This window comes from Urocitellus parryii, chromosome 7 (assembly GCF_045843805.1).
Source record: "Urocitellus parryii isolate mUroPar1 chromosome 7, mUroPar1.hap1, whole genome shotgun sequence".
Taxonomy (NCBI): Eukaryota; Metazoa; Chordata; class Mammalia; order Rodentia; family Sciuridae; genus Urocitellus; species Urocitellus parryii.
Window position 1 is genome coordinate 166,585,791 of NC_135537.1, and position 14,516 is coordinate 166,600,306.

Genomic DNA, 14,516 nt, shown 5'->3' on the forward strand with positions numbered 1-14,516 from the left:
CTCCTCCCGTTACTCCTCCTGCAGGTGGGATCCAGACCCCAGCCATGTGTAGTAGGCACAGCACACCTGAGTGAGAAGCTTCTGTGGCTGCTCCCTTGGGGACCATCTTGCTCCCCTCTCCTTTCAGAGCTACTTCCTCCCCAGCCCCAAGGCCAGGCCCTGACTACAATGGCCACCCAGCTCCCTCCCAGCTCCGGCTCTGGCCTCTCTCTCCCCCCTGCACCCGCTGTGGGCTCAGACTCTGAGTGTGGGGCCCTTGGTGAGAGCACAGCAAGGCTGGGCCTCCACTGGCCTCTGCCCTCAAACAAAGGCTCAGGTGTCTTCCTGAACCCATGCCCGGGCCCCCCTCGGAAGCCCATGCGGGGGTTGGGGGAGTGCTCCCTGTCTGGAGGTGGAGGGCAGGAGGCTTCATGCTTGCCACACACGGTACATCTCATTGTTCCCACTTGAGACCAGGGACCAGACATACACACTTGTGCCCTGCTCTGAGTCACCTGGGAGGAATTGGATAGGAACAAGAGGGGAGGATGGGTGTGGGAAGCCAGGCCCTCAGCCCTGCCCTACAGATAGCAGGGGGGACAGGGTCTCCTTGTAACAGGGACCGGGAGTGATGATGTGACGTCAGGGACCTAGGAGCTGGCAGGCAGTACTCACCTGCCCCTGTTTCCCAGTGGTGGCCTGGTTCCATGCCTGGGAATGTCCCAGCAGGCTCAGGCACCCCACATTCTAAGGCACAGCAGACCCACAAGCTCTGTTTGCTGCAGGGCACAGAGGTTGGCTCTCAGACCCAGCAAGAGGAGGTGATGACCACAGAGGCTCCCCAGCGGTTCCTCCTCCCTCAAGTACCTCTTCACACCTCCAAGAGGCACACTGGGGGTGGGGGGCGGGGCAGAGGGGGCGCCAGAACAAACCAGCTGCGTGGCACCCACTCCTGCCCCCCTCAGTCCTCATCTTTCTCTCCCAGACCCTCCCGGGAAGGGGCAGGAGCAGGTGCAATAGGGAAATCCTGTCCTCTGGGTAAGAGGCAGAAGATCCCCAAACCAGCCACTCCACCCAGGCACTGGCTCTGGGACTGGTGAGGGACACCCTTCCTTTGTGCACTCACAGAGCTGCTCTGTGCCACCCAGGCTGAGTGAAGGGACAGCAGGTGGAGCCCTCTCTTCCTCTCCCGGCCACAGCTTCTCCAGGGCCGGGACTGGGTCTCACTTGGCGTACCCCAGGGCCTAGCCCAGAGCTATAGGAGCAGCAATATGAAGGGGCGGGGACAGGGGGTCCCACCACAAGGTCCTGGTCCTCCTGCCTCAGAATACTTGGAGGAGCTGTGCCTGCCTCAGCACCCTGAGGTTCCGATGGGACTGGTTTGGGTGGCGGGGCGACTGGCCCCTCCACAGGGTGAGGACCTAGACAGGGACGTGCTCTGACATTCTGAACATAATGGGTTTGGGGCTGAAGCCTCCGGATGACAAGGAAAACAGAAGGGTGCAGGAGTCCAGAGGCGCGGATTCTCGGGGAGCCTGCGCCTCAGCTTTCCTCCGAGCAGCCGCTGGACTGTCTGGGCCTGAGTTTCCTTAGCTGTAGAATGGGGCTGTCCTCCCTGCCACCCCCCCCTCCCTGGAGGCCACTGAGTTCCCACACGGGACAGACTGAGACACTTCTGCTTTTCTGAGTATAGGTTTCGACGGGGTGCCCTGGGCACTGGACTCTGCCCCAGCCACTGGGTGACCTCACAGGGCTGCCTGCTGGGCCTGCTCCTCTGGGTGTTCGGGATCTGGGGTGCGGCTCCTCCTAGCTCCTGCTGCTTGGGCTCTGAGTAAGGCACCAGCAGGGAGGGGAGGTGGCCTTTCAAGGAATCTCCTGGCCGGTGGTTAAGAGCCAAGCTAAGGAGGCAGGACAGTGTGACCAGGGGGGTTGTCACCTTCTGCCCACCCAAACTTAATTTGCACCTACACCCACTACTTCTGCCTCTGCCTCTCCTCAACAGAGGGAACAGGCCTCCTCTCCAGGCTAACCTTCCCACCTGGGCCCCCATAGCCTCCGGTGCTTGGGAGAGGACTCACCACTAACCCCTATTCCCCTTTCCTGCTTACTTTCATCCCTTTGACGCTTCTACAAACTTGAGGTCTCTCCATCTTAAAAAGCATAAGCATACCCCTGGCTGCATCCCCGCATCTCCTTTAATGCCTCGTCCAGACCCCTTCTTCCTTCAGGCCTCCTCCTCAGCCTCCTTGCTCAGATACCTGGCACATGCTCAGAAGACCTCCCTTAAAAAGTGGGTCCCCTGGAGCCTGGCCTCTCTCTGATGAAAATTCTTAAAATCCTCTCCTCCCCAGGCTTCTTCAGACCACGCCTCCAGGCTGCCCTCCTCTTTCTCAGTCATTTGGATGCAGGCTCTGCCTCTTTTGCCCTGGCTTCAGGGATTTCCGGTGGCACCTTGCTTCTTGCCCTACCACCCTAGGACAGCGCAGCCAGCTGTGGGTGAGCAACACAGCTCCATCTCCAAGCTCCTGTATCCAACTGCCTTGGGCATCCTCTGTAGTATGCTGGGATAGCTGCATCTCCAACATGAAGTTCATCTTCTCTCTCCTCCTTCCCCAGCCAGGGTCACCTGTCCAGCTTAAGCAGAGGCCTAGGGTCCTCCTGTTCCTGCTTCCTTTGTATCAGCTGTTGTTGAGCCTGATGATCTGACCTGCCTAAGTCAGTTCACAGGTAGCACAGGGGTTAGAGGTCATGGGAACACCACTCCCAGGTCGTAAACAGGTGGATCTTCTGGCAGACACCTGCTCCTGTCTTTTGAGCAGCTTCCAGCAGAGGAAAGGGCAGGGATGTTCAAGAGGGCCTGAAGAGACTTAATGTCATGCATAACCTTTGGTGGCATCCTGGGTCAAGCCTGCTAGCCAGCGGCTCAATGGTGTTTTAAGAAATGGGGAAATCTGACCATGGTCTGCCTCTTGCATGATATTAAGTTCACACTAATTTTGCTAGGAATATTAATGGTAAGGTGATTATGGATACAGCACATTTATTTCTAGAGACACATTCTGAAGTTTTCAGGTATGGACCACAGTGATGTCTGAAACTGATCATTCCTTAGTAAAACAGGCAAACAAATACGGCCATTGTTATTCAAGCCAGGTAATAGGTGCAATAGTATTCATTTTTTAAAAATATTATTTTTTATTGGGCTGGGGGTAGCTCAGTGATAGAGCATGTGCTTAGCATGCAAGAGGCCTCAGGTTCAATCCTAGCAGCCCCTCCAAAAATTATTTTCCCTTATCTGTATATTTAAAGAATTTCCTAATGAAAAATTAAAAAAAAAAGAAAATCTTCCTCAAACTTTCCTCATCCTCCATGTTACCACCCTACAAATTGCTCATTACTTCTTACCTGGAAGCTGACTTGCCCTTCCAGAACTCAACCCTCAATCTCTCACAGACAAAGTAATTTCCCTCCCTTTAGGATGCAGCCCCCAGGTGGGGGTCCTGCTTCCCCTCTCCTCCCAGCAGTAAACTTCTACTGCATGAGTCAAGCAGGGCAGGGCAGGTGGGTGGGTAGGACCTGGTCCAGGTGAGAGGCTGTGCCCAAGGGTGGGGCTGGAATCCGGGAGGCCCAGGGATAAAGCCAGATGGCCCTGTACCAAACCCCTTGTCCCCACGAGCCCAGGGAAGCTAGGTACTATCTATCCTTGAGGCTGAGAGTAGGTAGAACTTCTGGCCTTTTGACAGGAGCCCCTCATACATAGTCCTACAGGGCCCTGGGTAGAAACCACCCTCCTTCTGCACTCTGGCCACGCCCCCAAGTGAGCTACTCCAACAGCTGCACCTGAGCCCTGGTGAGCAAAGATAGAAACTCTACCCCTCTGGCAGTCAGCAACTAGAAAGAGGCAGAACAAAAAACCCCGACTCGGCCAGGAACCAGGCCATGCCCAAGATACCCTTACAAATCATGGCGGAAAGATAATTGTCAGTTAAAGGTGATGGGACAAGGGACTGTCATCAAGACATAACATAAATAAAGGTGAGTCTACCTCTTACTCCATCTACCCAGATAGACCCTTAGGGATCAAATATTTAAATGCAAAAAATGAAGCCATATAATATTTGAAGAAAAACAAATAAATACTTTTACACACACACAGTTATATGACACATAATGACATCTTGGTTAATGACAGAACACAGAGGTTATACCACAGGTAAAATATTTCTACGGCCTAGTGACATCATAGCCATTTTAATGTCACAGGTGATGCCTGACTCCTGGGTCCATGGTGACCTGTCGCATTGCAGTAAACAAGTTACTGTGTTGCCAGTTGTATAAAAGTAGCACATACAATTATGTGCAATGCATCATACTGGGTAATGGTAACTGACCACTATGTTACTGGTTATCTATTTACTACCCTATGCTTTTGCCTTCTACTTATAAAAAAAAAAGTCTATGTTTGCCTTCTAGTTATTAAAAAAAAAAAAAAGTTTTCTGGGAAATAGTTCCCCCGCAGTATACTATAGTGGCCCCATTCATCTAGGTTTTACCACAGCTCTTGACCTCATCAGCAGGTCACTGGAGTGATTGAGAGATCTAGGTATGTGAAGTGTAATCTAGGTGTTTACTTGGCCATAAGGTCACCTAACTACGCCTTTCTCAGAATATGCTGCCATTGTTAAGTGACTTGAGTCAGTCTCTCTCTCTCTCTCTCTCTCTCTCTCTCTCTCTCTCTCTCTCTCTCCACACACACACACACACACACACACACAGAGAGAGAGAGAGAGAAAGAGAGAGACAAAGTCTTAGTTGACCTATAACAATTCAAAAGAATCTATAACAAAGACTCACACTCTAAAAGCCATAAAATAAATAATCGGTACCCTTGATTATGCAAATATCTTCGAAGAAAATGTTTTTTTTTCCTTATAGTCTTGCTATGTTGCCCATTCTGGTCTCAAACTCCTGGGCTCAAGGGATCCTCCCACTTCAGCCTCCCAAGTAACTGGAACTACAGATATGTGCCACGGTGCACAGCAAGAAAATTTATAAGAAAAAAAAAAAGTGCTGGTGAAGATGCAGAGAAACTTCCATGCACAGTCGGTCAGCAGATGTGTAAATTAGCACAGCCACTATGCAAACCAGTATGAAGGTTCCTCAAAAACCTAGAAATAGCTGGGTGTGGTGGTGGACATGCCTGTAAGTTCAGTGACTTGGGAGGCTGAAGTAGGAGGATGGCAAGTTTGAGGCCAGCCTCAGACACTTAACAAGGCTCTAAGCAACTTAGTGAGACCCTGTCTCAGAAAATAAAAAGGGCTGGGGATGTAAAGCACCCCTGGGTTAAATCTCTAGTACTCTGTGTGGGGGGGAACCACCCTGGAAATAGAACAACCATATGCTCCAGCAGTTCCCCTACTGAGTATATATCCAAAGGAATTGAAATCAATGTGGTGAAGAGCCATCCGTACTTGCACATTAACTGCAATAGCCAAGAAATGGAACCAACCTAAATGTCCTCTCACTGATGAATAAAAACGTTGTATATAGTCAATGGAATCTGATGAGCCACAAAAAGAATGAAATCCCATCATAGGTGAATAAAGTAAATGGGTACAGAATGACAAATACCGCTCCCACTCACTTATATGTAGAAGCTGAAATGATGATCTTGAAGCAGAGAATAGAACAGTGGGTACCAGAGCCTGGGAAGGGTGTGGGGGGAGGGTTGATGAGAGAGGGTGGTAGATAGATATGGGGTGCAATTGTCCAGGAGGAATGATTTCTAGCATTCTCTAGCACAGGAAAACTATGGGTGATGGCAATTAATTGAATATTTAAAAAGAGCTGGAAGAGAGGACTTGGCTAGATGTCTCAGATGACAGATATTCCAGTTACCCTGGTCATCACACATTGTAGAGTGTATTAAAATGACACACTGCACCCCATAAATAGGTTCAATTACTGTGTCAATTAAAAATTTAAATAATTTTTGTGGCAAAATTATAATTATTATCAAAGTAAAAAAGACAAAACTTGGCCAGACGTGGTGTGTGCTCCCAGATAATTGAGAGGCTGAGGGTTGGAGTATCAAGTTGAGTCCAAGAATTGAAGTCTAGTCTGGGCAATAGAGTGAGACCCTGGGGCAAAAGAATAAGAAAAAGAGGAGGAGGAGGAGAAAGAGCTATGAAGAAGAGGAGGATGAAGAAGAAAGAGGAGGAGGAGGAGGAAAAGAAGAAGTCAAACCTGGAGGTGGGTAATTACAACTTATGTAGCCAGAGGGGTATTTTCCTAATATAGAAAAAGCTCCTAGAAATCAATAAGAAAAAGACCATTGACCCAATAGAACATGGGTAGAAAAAAATATGAGTAGAACATTCACAGAAAAAGACAAACCAATAACCTTTAAATAATTGGAAAGAAAAATGCAAATTCAAGCCACCTTAGGATAATACTGCATATTTTACTATCAGGTTGGCAGAAAATAAAAGTTTGACCACATCCAGTTGGTAAGGATGTGGACAGACACTTTCATTTGTGTCTATCCACATAGAGGCACAAGCCTCATGGATGGTAATCTGGCAATGATTTATCATTTAACCTTTAACCCAGAAACCCTTCTGGAATTTTCCTTACATGTACATGCACATGTATAAAAGATTGTTCCTTATAGCCTTGTCTGTAATAAGAAAAAATGGTAAACTATGCAAGCATTTATCAATAGAAGATTGGTTAAATGAATTATGATACATCCCTGCAATGAAAAACCAAGTAGCTATAAAAAGGAGGAAGGATCCTCTGTATATACAATCTCCAAGGTACACAGTTTTATAAAAAGGTGTAAAGAAAACAAGGTGTGGGAAAGTGTGTGCAGCACACTACCTGCATGTAGGAGGCACAGAAAACCAAGTCATCAGTTATCTATTTGTACTTGTTCGTATTTGTATAAAGGAACTCTGGAAGAAATAGAGAAAGAATGAAGGAGAGTGGTAAGCTTGGAGCTGATAGAGAGGGAGCAGTAGTGCAGGTGGGATTTTTACTATATATATAGTAAAAATAAAAGTATATTTTTTGAGTACTGGAGATTGAACCCAGGGACACTTTTGACCACTGAGCCACATCCCTAGCCCTATTTTGTATTTTATTTAGAAACAGGGTCTCACTGAGTTGCTTAGTACTTTGCTCTTGCTGAGGCTGGCTGTGAACTCATGATCCTCCTGCCTCAGCCTCCTGAGACACTGGGATTATAGGTGTGGGCCACTTTTATGGCTTTGATTTAAAAAACTGTAAATATTGGGGCTGGGGATGTGGCTCAAGCGGTAGCGCGCTCGCCTGGCATGCGTGCGGCCCGGGTTCGATCCTCAGCACCACATACCAACAAAGATGTTGTGTCCTACGAGAACTAAAAAATAAATATTAAAAGTTCTCTCTCTCTCTCTCTCCTCTCTCTCTCTCTCTTTAAAAAAAAAAAAAAACTGTAAATATGTTACCAGTTAAAACTATCCAAGTCTATTGGCAGATAGAGGGACTAGAAAATATAATTACAATCAGAATAAAAAAAACAAGAACTTGTAAGGGGATTCAAGTCAAACAAAGTTTTTTGTTTTTGTTTTTGGTACTGGAGATTGAACCCACAGGAACTTTACCATTGAGTTGAGATACATCCCCAGTCCTTTAATTTTTTTTTTTTTTTTTTTAAAGACAGGGTCTTGCTAAGCTAGCTGAGGCTGGCTTTGCACTGGAGATGCTCCCGTCTCAGCCTCCCAAGTCTCATGGATTACAGATGTGCGCCACTGTGCCTGGCTAAGCACAAAGTTTTAAAAAGGATTGTTTTAGGCCTTATGTCATTGTACTCATCGAAGGAGCACATATTCACTTTTTTTTTTTTTTTTAAAGATATTCACTCTTGGGCTGGGGTCATAGCTCAATGGCAGAGCACTTGCCTACCGTGCGTGAGGCACTGAGTTCCATCCTCAGCATTACATAAAAATAAATAAATAAACAAATAAAATAAAGCCATGCTGTCCATCTACAACTACAAAAAAAAATTTAAAAAAAAAGATATTCACTCTTGAGATTCAAAATTTGTGGCTTGGAAAATCAAGTTGAAAAAATATCTCAAAAGTCAGAGCAGAAATACATAGAGATAGAAATAAAGAGGAAGGTAAGGAGCGCCCAGAGCTAACCTACAGATGAAAAAAAAACAATAATTGTGCAATAAACAGATCCTCCTAAGCTGCAGAAGACCGTAGTCTACAGACGGACAGGTTCTGTGAGTTCCAGATGGGAGTGCCAAGAAGAATCCCATCTGGCACATCCTATAAAACGTATGTTTGATTAGGAACCCCAGGGAAGGGGGCAGAAGCCGTCAATAAACTGGAAAGCATAGCAGGAAGAAAATCGAAACCACCAGCAGCCTGATTGAAGGGGAAAGAACCCACAAGGTCAACTGACACACGCAAAATAAGCCAGAAGCAATAAAAGCAAGAGCAGGAAATCAGTTGTTGAATGAAATGTGGGCAGAGGGAACTCTCCCACTGAAAGACAGTTAGCTTGGGTTTAAAGATACAGTGAGATGATATAAACAAGAAACACACTGCCTCCCTCCCCATGGGGCTGGAGATCTGGGGGTTCAACCCAGAGGCTATTGCAGGGTAGGCAAGCGCTCTACCACTGAGCCACGTCCCCAGCCCTTTTTTTTGAGACAGATCACAATAACAGGCCAAGGCTGGCCTCGAACTTCTGATCATCCTGCCTCAGCCTCTCAAGTTAAAGAGTGCACTACCTCATCTGGCCAAAAAAGAAAAAAAAAAAAAAAACCACTTAAAAACAAAGTGATAGGATTGAAAATAAAAGGATACCAAAAGATACTAGGCAGGTTCTAAAAAATACAAAATAAAATTGATTAAAATAAAGAGTGGCCACATTGATCCTGGGAACGTGAAATATAAGGCCAAGTTCTGAAACAAGATGAAGAAGACACTGCGAGATGGTACAAAGGCAAGTGTGATGGCCAGAAGAGTCAAAATCTCAGCACTTGGTGGCACTGGCCTGTAATTCCAGCTGCTCAGGAGGCTAAGGTGGGAGAATCGCAAGTTCAAAGCCATCCTCAGCAAAAGCGAGGTGCTAAGCAACTCAGGGAGACTCTGTTGATAGATCCAACCTGATTTTTTCTTAAAATTGGGAGCCATCTCGCCACAAAGCCATGAAAAGATAATTTTGGCTTTACTATAAATTACTGCAAATTCTGAACCTGCTTGGAATGCCTGCCCGTGCCTTGAACTCACCCATGCCTGGCTCTCTGACCAGATAGCAGCCCTCTCTGAAACTTTAGTGAGGCCTCACAGATCTTGGCCTTCCCTGGCCAGATAACAACCCTCTCTGAGGCTCTAATGACCTTCATAAATTCTGATGCCGGGGGCAGCAAAAATGTAAATTACCATTAGTGTTATTCTCGTCAGAGTTCTGTTATCTGTAACCCCCCTTTGTGTAACTTTCTGGGCTATAAAGCTGGGCTACAGGAAAGCTGCGGCTGCTGTCTTGTTCCCGCAGTTTTGGGTGGGAGAGGCAGCCCGGCGCCGGTTGAAATCATAAGCTTGCTTTAATTTGATTTTAATTGGAGTCAGTGGTCTTTTCTTGTGTCCTGGTCTAACACCTGTCTCTAAATAAAATACAAAATAGCGCTGGGGATGTGACTCAGTGGTCAAGTGCCCCTGAGTTCAATCCCTGGTACCAAAAAAAAAAAAAAGAGCCCAAGTCTGCACTCCCAATAGTACTGAAGTTCAATATAAAAAGCAAGACTATGAAAAGCACAAGCACTTCATAGAGTCAATTTGAACGGGAACTTTAACAAACCTCTATAAGAAACAAAGTCCAAAACAAAACAAAACAGCAAGGAAATTAATGTTTGAATAATACAATCAACAAACTTGATTTGATCCACATGGAACCAAATTTATATCCCTTAATATGCAATTTTCCTATATGTCTATGAAAAACAGAAGTCATTTACTTGGCCACAAAATAATGCGTGATAACTTTCTAAAGTGGAGATTTCACAAATCTAAAGAAAATGAATGCTTTCCTAATATATATCTCCAAATTAACTAGAGAATTAGTAGAAAACTTGACTAGATTAATCACCACCAAAGAGAAAGAGAAAGAAGTCTGCCACAGAAAAGCCGCACAGGTCCAGAGGGGTTCATGGAGAGAATTGTAGAAGCCTCTAAGATTCATCTCTGACATCACCTTCCTCCTCCAGGAAGCATTTCTAGATTTTTTCTGCCAACAAGATCCTGGAGGAGACCTTCTCCAATGTCCCCCATCACAGCTCCTTGCAGAGGTGTCGGCCACACCCTATCATAACTGTAGACTGGATGGTCAGTCTCTCCTCCTGGACAGCAAGCTACTTGAGGGCAGGGTCTTACTTTCCATTGTCTTCCCAGTGCCCAGTGCAGCACCTGCCAGTTACTCGATTTCTGCACATGGGGGTGAAACAGCAGGAAGCACTGATGTCGGCACCCAGAGATGCCCCTCACACGGAGCCTCAGAAAGCCGGCCAAGGGAAAGAAACTCAAGTGCTATCAGGAAATAGATAGAAACTTCCCTGTTATCTAAACATTAATAATGAGGTTCAACCATTTATAGGGGGATATAGTAATTTCCACATTCAGACAGACCCTGCCAGCCAGGAGTGCTCCGGTTGTATGATAAAGAAGGAAAGAGGCTGAAAGATGTGGAGGCAGCCTCTGCTGGTCTCTCTGCGTCCCAAGACTGGACAGGGACCCCTGCCCCATTTACCTGCATGACTCCCAGGGGACCTCTGGCCAGGAGGACCTCCCCTCCTGATTTGATCCATCCATCTGTGCAGGGTCTATAGCCAAAGAGCCCACAGCCTGACAGAGGTCCTGCAGGCACCCCCTTGTCTAGGCAGCAGCTCTGGAAATCCCCCCACACCAGAATCCTTCCTCAATTTGGACACACAGCTTCCCAAATTGAACCAAGTTCTCTTATGCCCCTGGGCCCCAGGGCCTAACAGCCCCATTTCCCCTAGACACCAACCAACACCATGTTCCCTTCAGCCCAGACTCAGCTCAGAATCTCCCCAACACTCTGGCATGGAGCCCTGACCATGTTCCCGACCCCTAGCTACCTCTGGTCATGATCATGGGCCTTGTTGGGCCCCAGGGCCTGGCACTGACTGGGGCTGGCTGTCAGCACTGGGCCCCTCTCCTCCCACTACTGAACATAGCTGTAGGAAAAGCAGAGAAAATGGGTCCAACGCTGGCCTCAGGAGGAAGGGCCAGGTAAGTGGCCAGTCCTGGGGCCCATCTCAAAGCCTAGGAGTTGAAGAGACTCAACGACTGAGTGCAGGCCACCTTCCAGCCTGCGGGAAGGGAGTTCTTAGGGACCAAGAATGTGCGGGGAGGTGAGAGGGAGCCCCTGAGAACCTGCTCTCTCATGAGCCAGGTCACAGGGGGGCAGCAGGGTTGGGGATTCTGGGTCTGCCTGGGGCTACAGGTGAGGCCTGGGTGGGGTGGGAGAGTTGGGCCAACTAGTGAAATAACCGGCTGAGTCACCCAGGGCTGCTGCCCTCGCTGGGAGGGAGGGTTGTCGGGGATTCACTGGGTCCCCTCAACTTGGCCTCCTCTTTCTGCTCTTCCCACTCCCTTTCCAGGAGCTCCCCAACTGGCCGGGAAGTAGGACCAGGGGGTCTGTCCTGAGGCCAGTGCCTTTACCTCAATCACTGCCACCTGGGGCCACCCTTGGAGTTTGTCCCAGGAGACTGTGCAGAGAAGAGGGAGAGTCAGGGAAGGAGGGGAAAGAGTGAAGAAATTGCAGCACCCGTCCCCTTCTCCCCCAGGACCCCCAGCAGCAGGCAGAGGTCACTCACAATTCCTGGAGTTGGCGGAGGAAGGAACGAAGGCCCTGGGGCTCCTTCCAGTCAGGGCTGCCAGCTCAGGTATGGCGCCTGCGCCTCGGGGCTGCTTGCATAAGAAGTTGCAGCCCGGGCTGTAACTCTGCCCTGCCAGCAGGGACGGGCTCCAGTCCAGATCTGCTGCCCTGAGCCTTCCCACCTCGAGGCCCGAGGCCTGGGCAGGGATGGTGACCACACCTTGAAATCCCCAATCGGGTCCGCGTGGCTCTAGGGGAGGGGCCTCTGAGGTTTCTGGTCACACTGGCTGTGGCCTGGCTCCCTGGGAGGCCTCCCTGGGTGGGTGAAGGGAGTCCTCCCGGCATCCCTTCCCCTCTCCTGGGGAGCATTCATTCTCTCACTGCTTCCCCAGCTGCAGACAGCCAGGAGAAGGCTGGAATTCAGGTCCTCCTTTCCTGCAGCTTCTCCCCTCCCTCCACAGAGGTTTGCAGACAGGGTGCTCAGAAAAATGTACATTTGCTTGTCTTAGATTTGAACTGTTTTGCTCAGGGGAATAAGGCAGCCAATCCCGAAGGGTACCTGGCTGAGACTGGGCCAAATGACCAGGGTGGGGTTTGGGGGAGGCCTGGAACTGACATGAAACAGCCAGCGATGGGCTGTGGAACCTTTGGCCAGTCACTAAACCTCTCTGAACCTGTTTCCTCTCTGGGCAAATGGGTGCACCTGCACTGCCTTCCCTGTCGTCAGGAGGTTGGCCCTGTGTCCTGGCCTTTGAGCCCACAGGACTGAAGCCCTGTGGAGATGTCTTACACGTTTTGTGCTCTGCATGTCCAGCCTGGCAACCAGCCCACACCAGGCACTCATCTGAGCTACTTGGGTAAGTGGTGACTGAGAAGGCTATAAAATGCCATCTGTAGGAGTGGCTCGGCTCTTCTGTGGGGTCTCTGGCCCTGCCAAGTGACAGCTCTGAGTTGACAGACTAAGCTTGAGAGATGGATGTCCCTTCACACTCCCTGGTGACTCTGTGACTTCCATCTGCACATCCTTGCCCCTCTGTTCTGAGCCACTCCTTTCTTCCAAGGATCCCGTCTTCATCTCTTCCTCTTCCCCATCCCCAGCCTCCCGTCTCCCATGTCCTGTCCATCCACTTAAACCCAGGGAGGTCTCCACCCTCCACCTCTGTCCATGCAGGGTCTCCCCTTCCCCAGTGGTCAGCCCACATCCTGGCCTGGACTCTGACCCATGGTCCCTCCCTTCATCCTCCCTTTGACCACTGGCCTGCTGGTGCCCACTTCCAATAAATACCCTGTGTCCTTTATCTAACTTGACCTTCCCATTGCCCCCTTTCTTCTGGACTCTTCCTCGGCTTCCGGGTCAGCACTCTCCTGCTTTTCCTTCTTGTCCCCTGACTCTGTCTCCCCTCTGCTCCTCTTTATTTATTTTTTATTGATTCTTTTTTAGTTATACATAACATTAGGATTCATTTTGACATAATTATAAACGCATGGAATGTAATTCGCTCTAATTCTCTCTGCCTTTCTTTCCCTCCCTTTGCCAAGGAATTAAGGAAGTCCCCCATCTTCTCTCCACCTGGCTCCTCCCCAGTCAGATCCCCTGGAGAAGCAGCAGCACTGCTGTCAGCCTCCTGGTGTGAGCTGCTGTGCTAGGGTTCAGCCTGACCACAACCCCCAGCCCACTGCCTCCAGATCCTCCTGTCACCACTCTGTGCCTAGGCCACTCTTGCAGCTGTGGATACAGAGGTCTTTTCTCAATCCCACTCCCTTCTCTGCTAAGAGCCTTCCAACAGCTGCAGGATAAAGTCCAAATTCCTGGCAAAGTCTTCCCTCCTCAACAGGCACCACCCACCCAGCCCCAAGCTCCACTCCCAGCACCCACCACGTGGAGTGTGTGGGGCTGCAAGGGACCAAATGTGCACTCATGTCCACACCTCTTCTGCCCAGGCTGCACTGCAGTCCCCTCACAGATAGGCTGGGCTGTGTTGGATGCAGGCATCTGCTACGGTCTAGATGAGAGGTGTCCCGCAGAAGCTCAGGTGAGAGACAATGCAAGAAAGTTTGGAGGTGAAAGATTGTGTTATGAAAGCGTTAACTCAATCAGCGTGTTAATCCACTTGAATGGATTAACTGGGTGGTAGCTGTAGGCAGGTAGGGTGTGGCTGGAGGAGGTGGGTCACTGGGGATATGCCTTTGGGGTTTATATTTTGTTCCTGGTGAGCAAGCTCCTTTCTGCTTCCTGGTGGCCCTGTCCTGCTTTCTTCCTCCACACTCTTCCACCATGACGCTCTGCGTCACCTTGGGCCCAGAGCAGTGGAGCTGGCCATCTTTGGACTGAGACCTCTGAAACTGTGGGCACCAAATAAAGTGTTTGTTCTCTAAAATTGTTCTTGTCAGGTCTTTTGTTCACAGCAGCAGAAAAAGCTGACTAAAACAGCATCTGAGGGGTGGGGAGTTGTGGCTCAGCGGTAGAGCGCTCAACTATCATGGGCAAGGACCTGGGTTCGAACCTCAGCACCACATAAAAATTAATTAATTAATTGATTAAAGATATATATTATATAAAGATATATATATAGAGAGAGAGATAGATAGATATGTCCAATTACAACTTAAAAAATAAATATTTAAAAACAAACAGCATCGGT

General features: G+C 48.7%; 1 protein-coding gene across 1 annotated transcript in view; it reads right to left on the reverse strand.

The window, feature by feature from the left end:
• The window catches only part of Arhgap27 (Rho GTPase activating protein 27), a 33,133-nt gene that overhangs the window by 13,131 nt on the left and 5,486 nt on the right, over positions 1–14,516 (reverse strand). The gene's annotated exons all lie outside the window — the stretch shown is intronic.